Raw genomic sequence first — 21122 nt, 5'->3', positions numbered from 1 at the left:
CTGCCTAGGCCTAACCAGCACTGTCACAATATGTGACTCATTGCCAGGGTGAGATAAGTTGAAGCCTGTGGCAAGTGGGGACGATCCCACTAGAGATGGAGCAATTGCCCCCACAGTCCCAAGGCCTGTATCTGACCCTGACCCTGCATGAAAGCCTCTTTCTCCAAAACCATCTCACCCACTCTCTAGAGAACAGACAACCAACCTATCCCCACAACAAGCCATCCTCTGTTGTGAAGCCCTTTATATTGAATTTAAGTGGTGAAAGTGTCTCACCACCACAAAAGTCATTCAGTGGCTAAACAGTTGATGTTAGAGATTGTGGAAAGAAAAAAAATAAACAGAAATAAATAGCTGGTTCCAGGATTAGAGAGGAGTACCAGGCTATGTGGGCATTTGGAGACATGTCCCATGGGATGAGGGTGGTTGGCTAGCCATTGACTTCGTGAGACAGTCCTTGGCTCAAGGAGCTCCCAGTAAAAGCAAATGGAGAAAAGGGGAGGAAAGAAATGAGACGATTTGCCTAGGGCCTCTCAGGCAACCACTGGCAGAGCTGTGAGCTGGTACTGGACTGTGGAATGCCATCCTTGTGCCTTTTCCACTAGGCAACACTGCTACATGTACAGGCAACACCTGCCTATGTACGAGCCTCAGAAGCGAGGTGATTTGGCCTTGGTTTCCCAGATGACAGGATCCCAATTAGAACAATACATCAGATTGCCAGGACTGGAAGCCATTCTGATTAATGCCAAGTTAAAAGTGAAAACTACAGAAACTACATGGTGAAGGCAAACCATTGCCTAGTGACAAGAAGCATGTCAGAAACCCAAATATGAGTAGCACAGGTCTCTCCTTGCATGCACTAGTCTTGATAAACAAGTAACTCTTGTTCCTGCAGCTGCTGCTTCTAGGGTGGAAGAAGCTCCCACGTACCTATTCCAATTAATACCAGCTTAAAAAAAACCTCACTGCTTGTTCACCAAGATCCTTGCTGCCAGCTATATACAATTAAACGCAGAAGAAATGAGAGGCTTTAGCTCTAACTGTGGTTTTGTCTATTTTGTAGAGAAGTCATTTTGTGAAGACTAATGCAGCTGAAAGCCTGCTCTGTTCACCAATCACACCAATCCTCTTAGTGGGTTTTCTAAGAGGGAAAAATAAAATCGCAGCTGTATAATACACTGAGAGCTCAGAGGCAAGCAATGCCAGTGATTATCCAGCACAATGAGAACGAATAGCACAATGCCAACAGTGATGAATTCTAAGGGGGCATAAAGTATTCTGAAGAGTTACCCTGGAAAAAACAAGGCCTTTCAAGAATATTGTCCAAATCTAACCAGACAGCCAGGCAAATCTGCCAAGCACAGAGACAAAGTAGTAGCTATCAGAAGCTCTGTGCCCCATATCTAGGAGATGGGCAAGGAAATATAGGACTATTTAGGTACTGAGAGATAACTTACTAAGAAAGATCAATTTTCAATGGAGGGCCTCTTCTCAAACTGCAAGAGCCATGGCTCTGAAAAAAATAAGAGTATCCAGTTAGAAAACAGCACTGCAAGATCAGCACACCTTCTGCTTCCAGCTGGGTACCTCCTTCTCTCCTCTGTGCAGTGTATCACTAGTCATTACAGCAATCTTGCAGTACAATGCTTTTAGTGGACAAAAAGAGAAGAGGCAAGGGTTTGTACAGAACCACGCTTATTTCACCACATTTGTTCTTAGGCTTCTCAGTGAGACCAACAGGACCCAACCAGTCCTATAAAGCTTTGTAGACACCACACATTTGCATGTAGGTATACTCAATACAAGGTGGCAAGTCCCTGCCTTTTCTGTCTTTCCCAAGCCACTCAAACACATTGGCTGACCTCCTAGTTCAATCTCTGCCTTAACACTGTTGATCTCAGTGTTATCGGCACCAAACCTACACTTCCTTTGGCTGCATGACAAGGGGCCATTCTTCTGAACTCCCTTGTTGGAGTGTCTCACTGAATGGAAGTCTGTCCCACATATATATCTTTGCCCTAAAATTCCTCAGTGTGGCCTGGAAATTGCCTTCTTTCCCTGTCCTCCTTGGCAATCATATGTCCCCTCCTCACTGTTGCAAGCAGCCAGGTATGATTTCGGATAAAGAAAGATGCTGATGTGAGCCCTGTGGCTCAGCCTGGCCCAGAAGGACTCTGCATCTCTTCAGTTTATAATGAGATCAGGCTGAGCAAGACCAGGGAATTTTGCCATTTATGAGGGGCTGCAAGTCCAGGGTGAAGAGTGTGACACAAGCAATGTTGGAGGAAGGCAATGGATCTACAGAAATTCAAGAAGACACAAAATGGAAAACATGAAGCTGTTCTGGGAACTTGCCCCATCTTGACTGGGGTATGACCACGGCAGAGTGCAAAAACATTCTCCAACAAGAGATCTTTGCAACACAACAGCACTAATGCCAAGTCCATAGGAGCCAAGATGAACCAGGCAAAGGATGGGAGATGCCACTGTAAAGGCACATGGGGTCATGGGTGAGAGGACTGTCACATTGCTTATAAACCCCCACAGCCACAGTCCTGTCTTCTGCTGTGCCAAGGTCAATGTTTTCTGAGTCTCTCCTTTACACCTACGTGAAAACAAGGGAACATAAGACCCATATGGTCACCCTGTGGCAGGAGTCGAGGCATGAGGATGCATCAACAGCACATCCCATTGGAAGTAGAGGCAGATGTCAGAGCACTAACTACTCAACCCATCTCTACTGCAAGAACCCACTGCCTATTTAATCAAAGGCCCTGGCTTCTAAAGGAAGGCTCTTCTCCCATTCCACCTTTAAGTAGTAAACTTTCACTGCCCATATGTAATACACACACTGCCAAAGGCAGAGCCCCAGCCTGGAAGTTCCCCAGACCCTGACAGGTCACATCCAGCTGGTGCCTGAAACAGAGATGAGGAAAAAAAGGCATGAGCCAATTCTTCTTCATCTGGGGAGTATCTCCTTGGCTCTTCAGAATCCTTCAGGGCTACACTTCAACAAATACATGTGGGAGATGCTCTTTAATAACCCCCACTTTGAGATTTCCAGCTTCATTTCTTCTATTTCCATAGTCCTTTGGGGACCACCAGGAGATATAAAAGCCAGGGAGCCATCTGTTCTTTCCAAGCGTCTAGCTTGACACTTCTCCCAGCCCAAAGTTCAGCAACATTAGGTGCACTGTTCCTGTGTTCCAGTTGGTTACATCCATGTCAACTATCAAGTTCACAGGGAACCCAGGATAAATACGGAGGTAGAGTCCCTTCCTTCAAAACCTATACCCTATCCATATTACCCTAAGGAGTTTTACTGGGGGTGAGGGGTAGGAATAGGTTTCAAACACTTACTTTTTCCCCACTTTTTTCTTTCCTGCTGCAAATCAAACCATCTGCTTGGTTTTTGCAGGCTCTTCAGACCAGTTTAGCACAATCTTCACATATACTGATGCGAACTGGAGGACAAAAGAAACAGCCTGGAATGCAAAAAGTCAAAGCATTACATCTCATTTAGCAGACGACAGGAAGTTCGGGCTTCAGCTCCCTCTGTTGCTTTCTGCTTTTGCCCAGGATCACAAGGCCTGCTCACCAACTTTTAACACCAGGTGACACTCTGTCATGTGTAGCAGCCCAAAACTGCAGTCAGCCAGATCTCCAACCTCCTGATTTTGCAGTGTTAAAGTTACTCCCCATCTGCTGTCCCTAAGACAAAGTCAGCACCCACCTCCAGGAACACGGCTTTCTGCCTTCAAAAGCCCTGAACATCCAATCCACATCATTAGGTAAGACTGCTGCATAGGACTCATCTCTTGGGTTCAGGACACACTACAGATGTACATGGACTACCCATAACTTTAATGACCTGAAGAGGGGTCTGTACAGATAGTGAAGGAGAGTGCAGGAGATAGGTGGAAGGAAGGGTGGTAGAGACATCATGAAGAGCATGGCAATACCTTAGCCATGTGTGTATTAGGTAGGATAGGAGGACACCTCCTAACCTTAGACATTTTACTAGATCTCTTAGACTCCAAAGCTGAGAAAGATTATTGCTATACAACGTGAAAAAGCTTCACTCCCTCTGTTGATATACAAGCAAGTTCACTGACAGGAATATATACAGGACCAGTCAGTTTCAGGAAAATATTACAGAACATAGCCAAAATATAGATATTCTGCATGTTCTGTTCTTACACTGCAAACCTGGTTCTTAAAAAACACCAAAAAACCCCCCAACTAACTCCTAGCAGAAAACAAATATCTGATACAGACTTCCGGTGAGATAAGAGCATTCCAGCAAGCCACTCCCAAATCAACCCAGCAACCAGACACAGGCATTACTGGCAAATATCAGAAACACTGGTGAAAAACATCAGTCACCTTGCAACAACACCCCAGCTAGAGGAGAAGGGAGGAGAAATGAGCACTGAAGGCATCAGATGCATCAGAAACCACTTCTCTCAGGTCTACCACATCCATAATATATCACAGGCCACAAATTTGGGCTCTGATGGCTGGAATCAAGCTCCCACACACCAAGGAATTTGAGAAGATAAGCAATCATGTAAAGAAAAATAAACATTGAGATTTTTCATTCCTTCTGCTACAGAGGGTGTGTCCTTCTCCAACATGCATGCCAAGTCCCACCAGTTCTATTCTGGGGTTATGCTCTCTGCAAAGCCCCAACTTATGAATTTTAAGCAGCAGTTTAGGAATGAGTGTTTTAATGAGGGAGTAACCAACTGCTCTAGACCAGCAGTGCTACAGCGTCTTCATAAATCTGGCTATGCCATCTTTAACTTTCTCCATCTCGCACTGCCTACTCAAGTACTTCTACTCACTATTTGCCACCCAGCAGCTTCCACTGTAATGAGCTTACACACCTCATATTAAACACTGACAAAGTCAGCACCCACCTCCAGTAACACGGCTTTCTGCCTTCAAAAGCCCTGAACATCCAATTCACATCACTAGGTGAGACTGCTGCATAGGACTCATCTCTTGGGTTCAGGACACACTACAGACGTACGTGGACTACCCATAACTTTAATGACCTGAAGAAGGGTCTGTACAGAGAGTGAAGGATAGTGCGGGGGACAGGTGGAAGGAAGGGTGGTAGAGACATCACGAAGAGCATGGCAACGCCTTAGCCATGTGTGTATTAGGTAGGATAGGAGGACACCTCCTAACCTAGACATTTTACTAGATCTCAGACTCCAAAGCTATAAGATAAGTGAGTCCATGCTATGAGGTATGACTTAAGGTGTGGCTCAAAGGAATGGTGTTCCCCATTCCTCTCTCCTCCCAGCTATTCCGCTCTTACTTTTATTTATTTATTAGGCGAATGCTGGCGGAGCCTACCTTAGGGCCTGTCTCAGCCTCATTCTGTGGCAGGATGCAGGATGTCCCAGATTCTGTTACAGATTCCATATATGGTCTCCAGCAAATCCCCTACAATACAGTGCTGCTGAATTTATCTTAGAATAATAAAGCTTGGAAGAAATTTTGGGGGGTTATCAAGTCCAACTTCCTGCTCAAAGCAGTTCCAGCTAGATCACATTATTCAGGGTATTGTCCAGTCCATGAGAGCTGAACCTTGGAAGCACCTGTGTTGGCTTGAAATAGGGATAATGCTTCCCCTGTCCCCACTTTCTGGCAGCCTGTCACACACATTCCTCAATGCCTCAATCATCACTCTAAGACAAGGACTCTGACAAATAAGCTCTAGCAAGCCTGTCTGAGGTTATTTAAGACATTTCCATCTCATATATATGATGCTTAGAGCTGCAGACCTTATTCTGTAGGTTTTTTTAACCTTAGGAAAATAATGAAATACATCTGGGGAAAAAAAAAAAAAAAAAAAGGAAAAAAAAAATCACACGAGACTTAGTGTCTTTGTCTCATCCTAAACACTGGAAGGTCTTGATTTAAGGACATCATTTCACCTATGGATGTTTTCTGTGTGCTGTTACCTTAAAGATACACTACATCAGCATCATTTCCTGGGTGGCCAGAAATCAGTATTTCCATATATAGAAGTTCAAATAAATATAAGCAAGATTTTTTAAAATGCATTTCTCACTGAAGTGGAACAAAAGTGTAACATTTTTCATGACATAGAAAGGCTGAGAGTTCAGTTTTGGAAAACCTGAAAAGATTCATTTTTGAACCATCTCTAACTGAAAAGGGAAGTGGAAGGGCCTTTCCTTTTCTCGCTAGCACAGTAGCTCAGCAGTTGGTCATGCTGACCTCTACCTTCCTGTTGACAACTTACTCAGCAGAATTAGGAGACTACATTTTTATTCTACCTACAAACAAAAGCCTGAGAAAAGGCAGAAGAAATGGAAGGAGAAGAAGAGGAGACATGAGATGGAAAGTGAAGGCCAGCCTGGCATAGTTACATCCACCCTCTGCTACTTCACCACTCCTGGGGACAACACTCTGCCCTGCAGGAACACAAGATGGTAGCAGCAGGACAGTCACAAGTCCAGTGTCCTCAGTCATGCAGGATAGCCTATGTTTGCCTGAGCCAGACAGTCTCCATTAAGAGCTGCTTGAAAAAGCTGGCAGAAGTCACAGAAAGCCCTGGGGCCACTAAGCCCTCCCAGGAGGAAATCGTCCTAAATGCAGGAGCTTGCCTGTTTGCAGGAGGAGCTGAGAGACTGCAATCAATGAGGGTTTTTGCAGAGTTCAATAGTGTGTGGAAGCACTACCCTCCACCCCTGGCTTTCCCCCTAAATACAGAGGCATGGGCAGCAATCTTCCTTCTGAAATCTAGGAGAGCAACCAGATTGTTTCCAAAACAGACCAGGACAGTTTTAGAGCAGGGTGATGGTCTTCAGACAAGAACCAATAACTGTGGTGGCTCAAAAGAAACTAAATCATATGTGGCTGGGCTATATAGAGATATGCCAACTTCGTATCTTCTTCCCTTTTCTTAGTTCATGTACCCACAGCAGTCATGCATACCTCAAGATCCTCTTCAGATGGGCTGTCAGCCTCGGACAGTGCTACATGCTAGTTCCTCACCTTCCCAGGGCCAAAACCTCCCCCATACATACTCCGGTCACAAGCTCCCTGTGTAGATCATACTCCACTATGTTTCATTCCACTGCTGTTCCTTAGGATTCCAGCAACTCGGACTTTGCAGATCCTTTATTTTCATTCTGCAAACAGGAAATAAATACCACCATATAAAACCTGGAGCTAGGCAGGAGGATCAGAAAATGGACTTCCTCTGCAAGACAAAGGGAAGGGTTAACCCCTGGGATATAGCAGGGTATCCGTTCTCATTACTGGTTGCTAAGATGGCTGTAACTTGGCCTCAAAATATTCATACTGGAAGGACTAAGCTAAGGCTAGCTGGTGTGGATGGGTGTGCCCGATCCAACCAGCTCCCAGTAGCAAGTTCTTAGGCCTGAAACAAGCGTATTTAAACCTCCATCCTCCAACTTTCATAAAGCACCACAGTTTGGGCCAAGCCAATACCTGAGCTTGAATTTGCCTGTTAGCTCTGGGAATGGTGTGCAAGAACAACCTGGACTTAAGGCTGTGGCATAGATGGAGAGGGATGCACAATCATCATTCCCATGTTACACAAGGGGGAGATAAGAGAAAGAAGAATCTCCCTGCTTTTCACCCTCCAACTTCTCCCACACTGTCCCACAGATTCACCAGTAGTACAGCCCCAAAGTGTGCTGCTACAGACCCACAAGGCCAGCTCTGCTAGGAGAACTGGAATTCCCTCTCCATGAATTCCTGCATTCTGGAGGTCTTTCACCAAAAAAAAAATCAGTCGTCTCCTCTGGAAAAACAAAACAAACCAACAACTTCCGCAGTCGCAAGAAGATAAGCTGAAATGTGGCTTCAAGTGGCTGCACTGTGACACTTGGAAGCATCATGTACTCAGCTGACAAAAGGCAGGTACAACACCACACACCACCCAAGGTGTATATTTTCCAGCAGCAGCTCAAAACCAAGCAAAGAACAGGATGAAGAAGCCAAAATGAAAAAAAGGAAGAAAACACCAAATCCAAGGTCAACATCAAAACCAAACCAAATGTGGATCTCCAAACAGAAAGATTAAATTCAAGAGGGAAAGAAGCATAAACTAAAAGAGATTCAGAATGAAACTCTCAGCTCAGAACAAAACAAAATAAGTTGAGAAACAAAAGAAGAGGCAAAATGAGACTTGAGCAATGCCTAAAGAAAGTTTTGAAAAACAGGTTCTCGCACCAAAAATGTTTCAAAGCAGATTTTATGTTACAGAAAAATTTACTTTTGATGAAAATCAGTATTTTCTAAACCAAAAGAGAGACATGGAATTTCCCAGCCAAATAACTGTGATCCCAAACTCACACATGGCTTCATGCCAGGAGTCAGGCCCCCAAAGTCAGTTACTGATACATTTGTAAACTGCAGGATTTCTACACCAACCTACTGCTGTTTATTTGCTCTCTGGATTTTAAAGCTATGAACCAAGTTTTCCATTGTGCTTGGCTTTGATTTCAACATCCTATCTGGAACATGCAGCTCATGTTTTCATGCTTTTATAAGCAATCACAGGGGTTAGAAATTTACTTCTTTTTTAAATGAGAAAAATGGAGATTCTTATATAATATCTTATTTCCAGTGGCTGGGATTTTAAGCAAAAAATATATACAACATCCTGAGACTGCTCACGAGACCACAAGGCTTGGCAACTACTGCAATATGATTAAAAAACAAAACAAAACACTCTCCATTTCACCTCCACAATAACTCTTACATTTTTATAACACAGTCTCTCTGCCAAAATGTTTACTGCAGTGTACTAAAATGAACTACCTGCAAATTCTTTCAAGAAGTTCCATTAAAACGTGACTTGGATGGCTCAGCAAGCAAATATCATTGACGCTACTACACCCGTCACAAACATATACGCTTAGATATGATTAAGACATTTTTTCATGGAGAAGCAGAGCTCGCAAGCCCATCTCAAATCCACATGGTACCTATGAGTGCCAGATTTTATGTTCGTATCTCCAAGCCAGCTCAAAGAAGTGGAAAATCACAAGTAGACATAGAGACCCTTAATGATTTCATTGACAGCTTAGAAAACTCCTGTGCTGTGTTTGTTCGGGCATGAACATGAAACACCTAAGCCTCATGAGAATGCAACAGTGTTGGAGCATGTAAATAAATGATGATGCAAGTTCTTCCACTTTAGAAGAGCCCTGGCTTTTTTTCACTCATGGATATTCACACACAGATGTACGCTAGCATATGCTGATCTTCTGATCTGTACCTGTCAGACCCTCCTACCTTTTAAAACGCTTCCCCTAACCCATACCATGTTTACAATTGTACGTCTTGCTGTTTTGAAGTACCTTTCAGCCTTCCAGGATGTGCATCTCCACCTCAGGGTTTGCTGCTGCAATGCAGCTGTGCTGCAAAAACAGCATTTCTCCAGACTGTGAAGCCATTTTGATGATCACTGAAGATACATATTCTTTAAAAATATGTTTCTAGTAAAAGTCAGGAGAGCACAAATAATTTAGTGAAAAGGTAAACTATTTCAGCTTAAATGGAATTAACTTGGTTTGCAGCTGCTGCAGCACTAGAGCCAATTCTCATTTATGCTCAAGACCCTTCACACTGCTCAGGGGAAAGAAAGGACACTTAACATGGTGCCTGTGTAATTCACACCCCCTTTAAAATCCTTGCATGCTCGAGTGAGAATCAGGCTCTGTACCCAGAACAAGGAGCAATTAGCATGAGGGAGTGTTTTGCTGATTAGATCTCCAGCTCTGAAACGGCAGTCCAATTCTGCTGGCATATTTCTCGGTGAGGCAGAGCTCACTGCATACATCAGAAAGCACAAGCAGAGCTACTGGTTTGTCTCAGCGATTCTGCCTAACTCTGTGCTCCCAAGAATGAAACCAGTCCCCCAAAGCCTCTTGCAAACTATCTGATGCTAATGTAGGCCCTTGTTGTGAACAAGGACTTACTTATATGACTGATCTGTACTTAGTACTGCAACAAGCTCCTATTTCTGGCTTAGGGCAATCTTGTTTGCTGTAACGCTGCTGCCTGGCTCAACCAGAGCTGGTGGTAACCAAAGAAAGGACAATGTTGCAGAACAGGTCTCCCCCACCTAGGATAATGTTCCTGGACCACTAACTTCAGCCAGGGTCAGAGGGAAGCTGCAGCAGTCAGAAAAATGACAGAGCTGTGTCCTTGGTTTCCCAGGGTAAAAATCATTCTACTGGTAACCACATGGATTTTGAAGGACTTCCTTCCATTCTTTTTGCCCTCTTCCTCGCTGGTGCTATGCTACTCAGTTTCCAACAGACACCACACACAACCTCTTTGAATCCATCATGAGAAAGGCCCTAGGCCCAAGGAGAGGAGACTTGACAAGCAGGTCTCTGGAGGCATGCTTCTGCCTCCCACCCTCCTCTTGCTATGCTGTGGAAGCATTTGCTAAGGAGGTCCTTTCCTCTGAGGGACCAGCTGAGAGCATGGATGGAAGTTACACCATTCTTGATGGATGTTGCTATTTAAGAACCTCCAAGAAAGGACATAATTTCTTTGCCAAGTAACCTATTCCACTGGTTTCCTATCCTCACCCTTGGAAACTTTTCTAACCCCAGACACTGATGTCCTAAGACTAACACAGCTTGTCCTCAGCTAGCATGAACACAAAGAACACACCACTCCTTTTGCAGCTGACCTCACATGTCACATGGAGATGATTATGAGCTCTTAAGTCCTCTCTTCCCTAAAGTAAGCAATTTTCCAACTGACATTGGTAGGGAGGAGAGCAGACAAGAAAGGTTAGAATTAGGACGCTCGAGGGAGTTAATGCTTCAATCCAATAATTAAAGAGAAAAATTGTTATCAGCAGTGATTACAAACCAAAATTAGTACAAACCTAAACATACTGCCTGTGCCAATACTGCTCTTAGAAGCATAGGTCACAGATGTAAGCCAAAGTGCCATGTTATTCTATAGGACTACTAACAGCAAGGGTGTGCTTCAGGCAAACCCTATGAAGTCCTGCTACTCTATCAGCAAGGCTATCCAAAACCATCAGAGACAGTATGACCGCATTGCTGCCACCAGATTTCTATCTACTCACTGCATTTTGTCTGACTTGACAGCCCCAAATATTTCCCTTTTCATAAGAAGTCTGTAAGGAAGGAGCAAAACTCATCCAAATATTACAAGAAGGAAGAAAAAGGCAAACAGAGAGAACGCCACAGAGTCTGGCCCTTGCTATAAGCACTGGGATGTGGTGGGGATGGAGGGTCCCTCAGGCTAGCCTTTGCAGAGCATTTTTTCCACGTTGGCCAGTATTTCCTCACCTTCAGACCGACGTGAGGGATGGGAGCTCTCTGGTGGGCAAAATGTGAGCTTGGAAAGATGGATTTTCAGTGGCCCCACTGCTTTGCCCTGCTCATGTAAAAGGCACAAGAGCATAACCAAAAACCAGACCTGTGCTGCCCTCTCCTAAAGCAAATCCAACCAAAGCACTTTTCTCATGAGCACAGTCAGACCTCAACACTGGACAAGAAGCTTTTCAGTGCAGGAGTGCCCATTTCTGAGCCTGGCACTACTCCTAGTTTGCAGCCTGCTCCTCACAGCTCAGTAGACCCTTTCTCCACCCCAGGCATACAAACAGTATTGGGACACATGCTCATGGGCCAGGAGATACCTGCATTAGGTTATATGACAAAAGCAACAGCATACGGGTCAGATGAGTGTTTCTAGAGGAGGCTGCTGTGACTCCAGTTCAAGAAAGAGGGGGACAACATTGCTCCAGGAAACCAAGAAGCCACTAGTCAGAGAACAGGAAAGCTGATGGCATGTCTCATGGGAAGCCAACAGCAAAATGAACAGGAAGTGAGAGAGAAATTAGTCTGCTCGGAGGGACATCAGCAGCTGTGTAACTTGCCAGCTGAGTGTCTGGAGGGGAAAAAAACGCATCAGTCATCACCATCCTGGTTTCACCAGTCCCCCAACAGGAGCAAGATACAGCCAGCCAACAGGAGAATTTGGATAAGAAGCAGCCTTGGACTTCTATGATATTTACACAACAGACTTCTGCTTTTCTCTGATTTTTGCCACTGCCTTCTTACGGGACAGTCAACCTCAAGTGCCCAGCGGGTCCTGAACTATTGGGGTCTCAGGGGATCTAGAGGAGCCAAACCGTCCCAGTTCATGCAGATGGCTCACATATAAGGCTCACTTTAAGCCACCTTGACAGCTGGTTTTCAGCTCTGCACCACTGCTCCTCCTTACTCGGGGACCAGCCGAGTCTAGACACACAGGTCTGGCACATGGGAGCAGCAGGCTTACATATCTGTTGGCCCTCCAATGGTCCTGGAAAGAGAGATGGCAGTGTCATGCTGCAAGTCCTTACTGGCCAGTGCTCTGAGCCTCAAGCCCCAGCACACAGCTGAGTGATGCCTATGCAACTTCTGACAGCTGTCCCCACCTCAGCTGTCCCAGGACAGAAGCCTCTCGCCCTTCTGCAAGGTAGCAAAATGCTAGCAGCCTTCATAGGTTCAAATGGTGCCTAGCCAAATTCAGGAAGGAAGAAATCCACTGAAGGTGATTCAAAGCAGATGTACTTTGTTTAGCTCAAGACATTCCTCCCCGCACGCTGGAGCCTGGCAGACCATCTAGCAGATGTCTTACTGCCTGTCTGTTGTCTTCTTCTGTCCTTGCCTAGGGATCTGCTGCCAGGAGCATGATATTAGGCTAGACAGACCTCTGATTTGACCAACTACAGCTTTAATGTGAGTGGAGTTGTCATACCTCAGGGCCTAACAGACCCTGTCCTGGTGCAATTCCCTCTGCAGCTCTGTAACACTCCCGCCCAGTATGAGAACAACACGGAGCTGGCCAAGCTGGTTAGCTTAAGCTTCACTGCAACCTGTGGTCTCAGAAGCTGGGGAGAAACAAGTACATCAGGCAGGTAGGGAAAGTCACAGAGGGGGTTAAAGCCACAGAAGACAAGCTGCACTGCAAGAGAAAAAAAGTTGCCAACTACCAGCCTCTACCTAGTGGAGAAAATCGGCACTGCTCTTCTACGGACATGCAGAAAAATTCCTTTCATGCCACAAGATGGTGCCCTACCTTCAGTCACTAGCAAAAAGCTTGCCTGGGAGCAGAAAAAGGCGAGGCCTCTGTAGCATACCCTACACCCTCTGCTTTCCTGCTTCACGCTGGGATTTGATGCACTGCCCTCAAAATGGCATTGAGAGAAACAGCAGCCTTGCTCTGCCCCAGGACCCTGGCCTCCCCACCTGGTCTCCCCAAAAACTGCAAAAACCTCCCCAAAACTGCAGGCCATTTCCACCCTGAACAGGCATGAGGCTGACTTTGAATCTGGAACTGAGAGGTCTGGGAACTGGGAGAGGAGGGTAAAGCAACCATCTGCTCAGGCATGATACTTATGGGGCTGAAACAGTAGTCAGAAATATCTTTTCGGGTACTGCAAGAGCAGAGGACTGTCTGTTAGGAGAAAGATTTCCTGGATGGAGGATCTGACGGGGGAAGACAGTCCAAGAATTGTTTTGGTTACATTCAGTCATATGAATTAGGGGAAGCTGCAGGACCCTGGGGAAAGATTGCAGGGTGGGCTGCAGAAGAGAGAGTTGCTCTGGCAGGCCAGATCCAGTCCGTGTACCATTGACTGGCAACCTGTGCTTCCTGGCCTCTTTCCGAAATGCAGCCACAGTCATGCTCCTTGCCAGCACCCACCTACAGCAGTTTTGCTTGTTGGGTGGCCATCCATCAAGCAGTCTGTGTTGCACTACTCTGGCAACGCAACAGCTTGGAAAGGCACTGTTGGTTCCTGAAGACTAGAAACACACAAGATCACCAAACCAGTTCATCCCATCAATCCAGCTGGCTCCAACCAGCATGCCAGAGGAGAACTGGCACACCAAGTATGCGGCACTATCACAGATCCAGGCTCAGATCCCAGTGCCTAAAGATGGCACTGAGAAAGGGATGCTACACTAGCACTACCGCGTTTGTCCGTGGAGTAACATTATGGGAGACTTCCCCATGGCCACTTTCTTGGACAAGACCAACCACGACAGGAGTAAATAGTCCATGGTGAGCAAACTATCAGCTCAGATGGCGAGCAGAGCAATAGCCACCGAGCTACCCTTTACCTATGCATAAAGGTCACACGCTGCTGACTCATCATGCCTGCAACAGATACAAGAGAGGCCAGGGATACAGTCAGAGCTTCCCAACCAAGGATGGCTGTGGCTGCAATCTGCCTGCACTCTTGCAGGAAACGCAGCTAGACCCTCCTCTTTCCAGTCTCCATCTCTGCAACTTCCTTCTACTTGTCTGACAAACACTGTTTTTCCTTGCATAGTCCACATGGCAGAAGCAGTAGGAGTGCTGTCTGTGTATGTATGAGGCAGGTTCACCAGAAAAGCAAAATCCTTTTTTAGACTACCTGGTATATTGGAAGGCAAAAAAAAAAAAAAAAAGAGAGAGAGAGAGAGAGAGAAAAGCAAGCACAGTCTGGCTTGCTTTTTCTCCCTAGCATCCATCCAGAATGCTGCTGGCACAGCCAGGTCTCATAGACCTTAGGTTTGGTTACATTTCCACTCTCCTTGCAGATCCACCTAGTCCCAGGCTGCAGGCACAAACCTTGTCCTACTGCCCTCCCCCCTGTCGTGCTTGACAGATACTGGCAGTATTGTGCAGACTGTGGCTTCTTGCCAGCATCACAGCAGCAGGGCTGTGCTTGGAAAAGGGGTGCTTACCCCTCCAAACCTGCCTTTGTACCACAGACCTCCCATAACCACCTTAAATTCTCAGAGCAGCACCCCATGGCCACCCCTCATAAAACAAACACATTCCCAGAAATTATATTCAGTGTTCGTTCATTATCTTTGGACGGTTTTGAAAGAGACCTTCACTACCTCTAACAAATCTTCCCTAAGACCATCCTAGCTATCAGGCTGCTGGTGATGAACATAACCACCCATCATGCTGACTAATATGGTCTTGTTGCTTCCTTTTTCATTACCCCATGTGTTTTTTATCTTATGGTTAGACAGTAAGAAGATTAGGGTGGGATTTTCCAGTCTATGCCTGTACAGCATCTTGCACGATTGATGATATGTGTGATAGGGCTAATTCACCTGCCATCTAATCTCACTTTTAGAAGGCCTTCTTATAATAAACTCCTAATTTTAACCACCCCAGTAACAAGAGCAAAGCTTCCCCCCACACCAGAAAGAGCTGCTTTGCTGAAGCAACACACCACCAAGAGGTTTCTTCACTATTCTGATACAGCTAACAAGAAACACTACCATAACAAATAACCTGCTACAACAACCTTTTGTCTGAGTCACAGTGTGAGAGTAGTGGGGGTTAATTTAGTCAGGAAAAAGAATTATTAACAGCATTGCAGATAAATCTCAGCAGCAACCACCTCCACATCTGGAATGAAGCCCACATCAGCCACAAGTGCTTATTCCCTAAGCAATTCTTGCAGCCATGCAGCATTCAACAGAATAACATTGTATCTTACATGCCCAGAGAAGAGATGGCCTAAAGGTTAGGGTGTTACCCTGTAATGGCAGTGAAGACTCTGGTCAGACTTACCGCAGATTTCCTGCCCCTGGGCTGGAGTCATGCAACCTCCCACTGCTCAGCCCTCGCCCTCTATAAAGAGGGTTGAGAACACAGCCCTGTCTTACAGCAAGAGCTCAGGAGCATAATCACACTAAACATTGCAAAGCATTCAGATAATACAGTGAGAGATTCTGTTTGAAGCTCTACTCACTGGTTAAGAGAAGTTCAAGGCCTCAGGATGCTCAACATTAGCTTCCTTTCTCACACTGAGGGGCACTTAAGATGCAACTCACTTGTATGTAGGGAAGCCAACACATCATTTTTAAGTATTTTGTTGCCCATTTTGAGGATTTAAGTGAGAGCTGAGTGGTGGCAAGCCCTCCAGCTGATTCTGGGGCAGGATGCATTCCATTCTTATCATACAAAGTAGTTAGGACAGGCCTTACTCTAGTGGCAACAACACCAAAAACCTAGCACAGCAGCTTGATCAACTTCTTGCATTTCTAAATTTACATGGGGTTGTGCCTTTCCTGAACTGCCTTCTTGTTTCCTTTGTCCTTCTACTGGAAAAATGTCTCAGGAGTAATTAAGCATCATGCTACCTTCCCAATCACACTCAATCCAGAATAATTCTGATGAGGTTGATAAAGTTAAGTCAGCATTTACACCAGTAAGCAGGGTAAGATTTTGGTCTAGCTGTAATAGCTTGCAGAGTTTTTACCATATGGAAATTAAAAGAACTGCAACCTGCAGCAACTGCGGAAGTTGAGAACAAATTAAAAAGAACATTAGTTCCAGCATTCATCTCTAGCAATTTAGGACAGGCTTTTCATTACTGTAAAAATAGCATATATTTCTAAGCAACATTCAGCTCTGAACTTTCCTAGATCACAAATTGCATTATAGAAAAGGCAGTTCATGTTTCACAACCGGGAAACTAAGGCAAAGATGTAAAACAGCTTGCTGAGCATCACCCCACAGGCCAGGGTAGGGGATCCGGAACAGAGTCAGGACTCTTGGTTCCTGTATACTGTCTGCTAGGCCACACCATCTCCTTGTAAAAGGAATGGACCATCACAGCAGTTTTTGCAAATTGCCTTTCAGGTAATTTCCTTGTAAATATTGATTCTAGTTGATCTACTAAGCTGAAAGCTACAGCAATGCACAGCTTCTCATCACTGTGTTTCTGTCAGTGAAGCAGTTACGGCTGTGAGGTTTACAGAAACTTTCTGTTCCTGTCTAAAATTATCTTTGCTGAGCCTTGCAACACGAAGTGCACACAGCCAATATTCCATAACCCCGAAGAAAAACAAACTACTGAATTTCAGGCACAAACAGCTAGTTTGGTTACAATAGCACCCATCTGTCATGACCTAAAAGTTCAGAGTCTCCACAGTGTCAGGCCTCACACAACAGGACATGACTTGTTTCTTCAGCGCATGAGAGAACACAGAAAGCAAGGCCTGATCCTGCTGTTTGTGCTCTCTGCAGTTGTGGGGGGGGGGATTGTCAAACCAAAGATGAGTCTTTGTGGTCCCTGTTCTCCTCATAAGAGTGGTGAACTGTGAGATCTGGGTGAAAGCATATGAAAAGAGCAGGTGGATATCGGCAGATGGGGGAAGCACAGGGCTAATAGGGGAGACAACAGCAATTAGCATAAGCAGCAGCAGTCTCAGCTCACCAGCTGCTTTGTCAATTGTCTGCCTCCCTGATTTCCAATAGCAAACAAGCAATTTGCCTAGGAGCCCAGTGAATATCTAAAACTGCCCTTAAGAACTGAAAGTACTAGAAAAAAACCCTGATTTGCACAGTACAAAAGCAAGGCTTGCAGGGCTGTCATGTAGAAATTTGCCTAAGTAAGGCATGGAACAGGCAGCTCAGAGCAGCCACCAAATACTTTAGAGCGAAAGGCTAAAAAAGGAAGGTTTTACAGGAGGAAATGAGTCAGTAGCTTGGAGGACAGGAGGGGGAGTTCACATAGCTGAGGCATATAAAGTAAGCAAGAAGTCGCCATCTCAAACGCTAGAAAGTCAGTGAGGTGGATGTATTCATCTTTGTCTAATTGCTGTTAATGCAGGGTCTCTTTCAGAAGCAGGAGTCCACAGGGGACTTTTTATATGGGCCATCCTGCGTTTTGAAATGGTCCTTCACTGAGCAGAAGCTCAATGGCTAGAATTCATGCCAGTGCTTCAGGCTGGAGTCAGGGCAGTCACCATTGGCTCTAAAATCTCTGAAATTTTTTAGGCTCACTTGTGGCCAGGCGGAGGATTTTTTGGAGGGAAATTTCAAATTAACTGCAAAAGCTGTTTGCCTTAAGAGAGGGTGGGGAAGTTAGAGGGGATTCACATTTTGAGATGGTTTGTCCAAACATCCAGCTTGAGCTTTCAGCATATATTATTCACTGCATTAACACTGGGACAAAAGGACAAAGCTTACATAGTGTTTAAAGGCAGAAAGTCTAGTCAAAAATGCCATTTTCACACCACTGTAGCAATCTACTGTGCTCATTTTTTCTTCATAACTCTTGGTCCTTATAACAATCTCATATGGCATTTAAATGCTGGAGGCTAAGGGGGAAGTCTTAACTCCTGGAAGCCTTATCCTTGCTCAATCATACACCATCACAACAGTTGGCCATAACAGGATGCACGTTAATGGAGCACTAAGCCATGAGAGGGATAGTATCAGCGTGGCAACAAGCCGCAACAAGGCACAACTTCCTCACCTCTTCCTCAGATCCCTGTCCCATGACAAGGGCAGGACTGATCAAAAGGGAGCTGTTAAAAATAAGCATCAAAATTCCCCCACACCTACAAGATGGGGATTTTTCCCTCAGTTCAGGCATTGAGATGACTGCTATTTAGCTGCCTTATAAGGATGCTGCTGCAAGTCCATCTATAAGGGGAACCACAGTGCTGCAAAAATTCTGGGGAATGCTTAAGTTCATAGGCACATGAGAAATGAACTATTCAGTCTGTGGAGCAGCACAGGCCTGAAAAAACAGGCTCCCCTACCCTAGAAGCAGCACAGGATTTACTTAGAATAGAGATTCCCAAACTATGTCATATGTACGCTGCTCTGCGTATCAGCAGCAGGCAATGGCATGCAGTTCCCAGTGCCTGTGGTGGTACTACACACAGAAGAGTCTGTGAAGTCCTAAGATACAGCAAACTGGTACCACCATAAGCCATGCACTTGCCAATACACCTCAGGATGCAAGTCCTGCCTTTAGCTTCTCCAAAACACTATGGCCACCGTGTTTATACCTCACTGGACTATGCTATTTTCTTTTTTGGGGCATGTAACATTTCAAAAAGCCATCGCAGTTCTCAGTAACATGCCCTTCCAAAAACAGGTTTCACAAAAGGCAGAAAGAGAGAGGGAGAGATTTTCCTTACTATACTGATGAAGGAGTTCCTGTCCTGTCTAAACCTCTTCCTTGTGGAGGTTCCTTTAACTAGTTAGGTGCCTTCTCAGCCCACTGCAATGCTTTCAAACACACAGCAAGACCTCTTGAAACAGACTGAGCCAACAGGCCAATTTCAACTCATTTTCCTTATAAGTATACAACATAGAACAGCCCCAGTCCTGTTCTCATGGCCTCACATCATCCCTTCCCCTCCTCCCCAGGATGCCTTATTTCTGTATTCCTCTCTGTCACAGAGAAGCTACTTTTCACTAAGAGCAAATCTAGACCAATAACAGACACAATACCCACATCATCTGACACTAAAAACCACAGCTGCCTTGGTGACCAGGTCCCAGTTATTCCATTCCCCAAACTGGAATGAAGGTCTGTTATGATACTTGGAAAAAAAGGCTCCGATGACCAAGCAGTGCGTGCTCCTATTTTGTCTCACAGATACACAGCACACACTCACTGTGGTTGAGCTGTAGCTTTCACCTTCTCCAGACTAGCAGTCACAGCAGAAAGACAGGACCAGAGCAGTTTGTCAGGAGAAATGCATTTATAGGACTGAAGCTTTCCTATTACAGAGGCATTTTGCCTGACTTCTTTTGCAACTATATGTTAAAAAAACAACATATCCATGAATCAATTCTTATTATTATTTCCCAACTTGATTACAGCTTTGGTTCAGATGTAAGTGTTCCTATGCTCTTTTCTGGTATATTTAACCTAGGGAGGAACTACCCACCCTCTCCAGTTTAAGTTTAACAATGATACCAGTAGACCTTCTGCTAATTTCAACAGGAAATCTGATGCAAATGCTCTTACAAAAGCAACCCCTTGCCAGCACAAGCTACTCCATAAAAGAGCCTACCAGAATAGGAGTACTTTTTCAGTTATGTATCTTCAGTATAAATGATCTTCCAGCAACCTGTATCAAATGTAAACAGACATCACAGAACACCTAAAAAGGGGTTCTATAGGGGCATGCAGTAAGTCACACCTATAATCAGAACCCCATCACAGGTGAAAACTGTTAAGGCATGGCTCACACCTTTAATAGTGTTTTAAGCTAAGCTGTAACTTGGAACGAAATACTGCTGCCTCATACCCCAGCCCTGAAAACCTTTAATCAAATGCTTTTGTTTTCTCCTTACAAGCAGACACAGGGACTCAAAAAATATACTTGATACTGGGGGTGGAAGCTCTTTGCTTGTTAACTCCTGACAAGTCAAACCCAGAACACAGTTGCAATCAGGATCCAGGAATGAAATTTAAGTGCTTATACATTTTTTAACGCGAGCAGATGCTTCTGTAACCAGATGGTGGTCTCATTACAGAAAGCCTGATCTGCACTACCCAGAAACGTCTAGGAAACAGTATTTTCCTAGCATTTTAGATTTAACAACACTGCAGTAAACATGGAAGAGCAGCTTCTCTAAGCCCTCTGCCTCGGCAGCACCCTTTCCCCAGTGTTCAGCTTTGTCTGGAAGACAAGTCGCTCATTGTTTTGGCCACCTGAAACAGACGCCGCTCTGACTCAAGCGGATCTGCTCCAGCTGCAGCCACTGAGCAGAAATGCGCACGGTTTCTGCAGCACACAGCAAAAAGGGCGGACGGAGCCAATCAGCAGCGGCTGACTGAGATCGCACCAAAGTAGGTATTGGGAAAAAAAAAAGCACAAAGGGAAAGAAAAAAAAAAACCACACCACTTCCTCCTCACCATCTCTTCTGATCCGCCATCCCTATCTCCTCTCTGTCAGACTGCGGCCTCCAGGCTACCCTCCGGGCTGCCCCCAAATACTCCCCTAGCCCCTCCCGGCTGCCCCAACGCCCCCTGATTCCTCTAAACCCTCCCCTTCATCCCTTCCTCTCCCGACCGGCGCACCCCTCCTCACTGACCTAAAGGCTGTTGCCTTCCCCCCTTCGCCCCCCCCCACACCTTGGGGCAGGTAGCCCCGCCCCGCCGCGGAGGGGAGCCGACGCCATTGGTTGGCTGGCGCGTGGCCCCCATCAATCACCCGGCGGCCCCCGCTGTGATTGGGCGAGTGCATGGGCTCCCCTTCCCCCCAGCACCGCGCGAGGGGCAGCAGGCACGCGCGCGCAG

General features: G+C 45.5%; 1 long non-coding RNA gene across 2 annotated transcripts; it reads right to left on the bottom strand.

The window, feature by feature from the left end:
- Positions 1–1460: 1460 nt before the first annotated feature.
- On the bottom strand, positions 1461–20996 carry LOC112985525 (uncharacterized). Of its 2 annotated transcripts, XR_010388605.1 has the most exons (4): positions 20739–20996; positions 6979–7175; positions 3364–3488; positions 1461–1516 (listed from the first exon to the last, which is right to left on the bottom strand). It is a non-coding gene; the product is annotated as an uncharacterized LOC112985525 (long non-coding RNA). The 2 variants fall into 2 exon arrangements; XR_003259771.2 differs by lacking the exon at positions 6979–7175.
- Positions 20997–21122: the final 126 nt, after the last annotated feature.

The sequence above is a fragment of the Dromaius novaehollandiae genome, chromosome 3, assembly GCF_036370855.1.
Source record: "Dromaius novaehollandiae isolate bDroNov1 chromosome 3, bDroNov1.hap1, whole genome shotgun sequence".
Taxonomy (NCBI): Eukaryota; Metazoa; Chordata; class Aves; order Casuariiformes; family Dromaiidae; genus Dromaius; species Dromaius novaehollandiae.
This window is presented reverse-complemented; position numbering and strand designations above follow the sequence as displayed.